The sequence below is a fragment of the Penaeus monodon genome, chromosome 19, assembly GCF_015228065.2.
Source record: "Penaeus monodon isolate SGIC_2016 chromosome 19, NSTDA_Pmon_1, whole genome shotgun sequence".
Lineage (NCBI taxonomy): Eukaryota > Metazoa > Arthropoda > Malacostraca > Decapoda > Penaeidae > Penaeus > Penaeus monodon.
The window spans coordinates 36897042-36897274 of NC_051404.1; the positions used below are offsets into that span (position 1 = coordinate 36897042).

At 17.6% G+C, this 233-nt stretch overlaps 1 protein-coding gene across 1 annotated transcript in view; it reads left to right on the forward strand.

Annotated features, from left to right (window-relative positions):
- Positions 1–233, forward strand: part of LOC119585209 (nuclear RNA export factor 1-like) — a gene marked incomplete in the record, with an annotated part of 5915 nt that overhangs the window by 3290 nt on the left and 2392 nt on the right.

Consider the following 233-nt stretch of genomic DNA (forward strand, 5'->3'; position numbering starts at 1 on the left):
TATTTATTTATTTATAAAGGCAAATAATATGTTCATAGATTTTATATTAACTTCTTTATAACATTATTATTATTCCTATATTTTTTTCATTTTTAGTATTTTATTGGTATTATGTTTGTTATTTTTATTTTATTAGTTATTAAAAGGCATAGATATGCAACAATTATATTATGTGGTATATATTTGCATAGTCTTTTCTTGTGTTGTTATTAAGATGTTACAATAATTAGGTA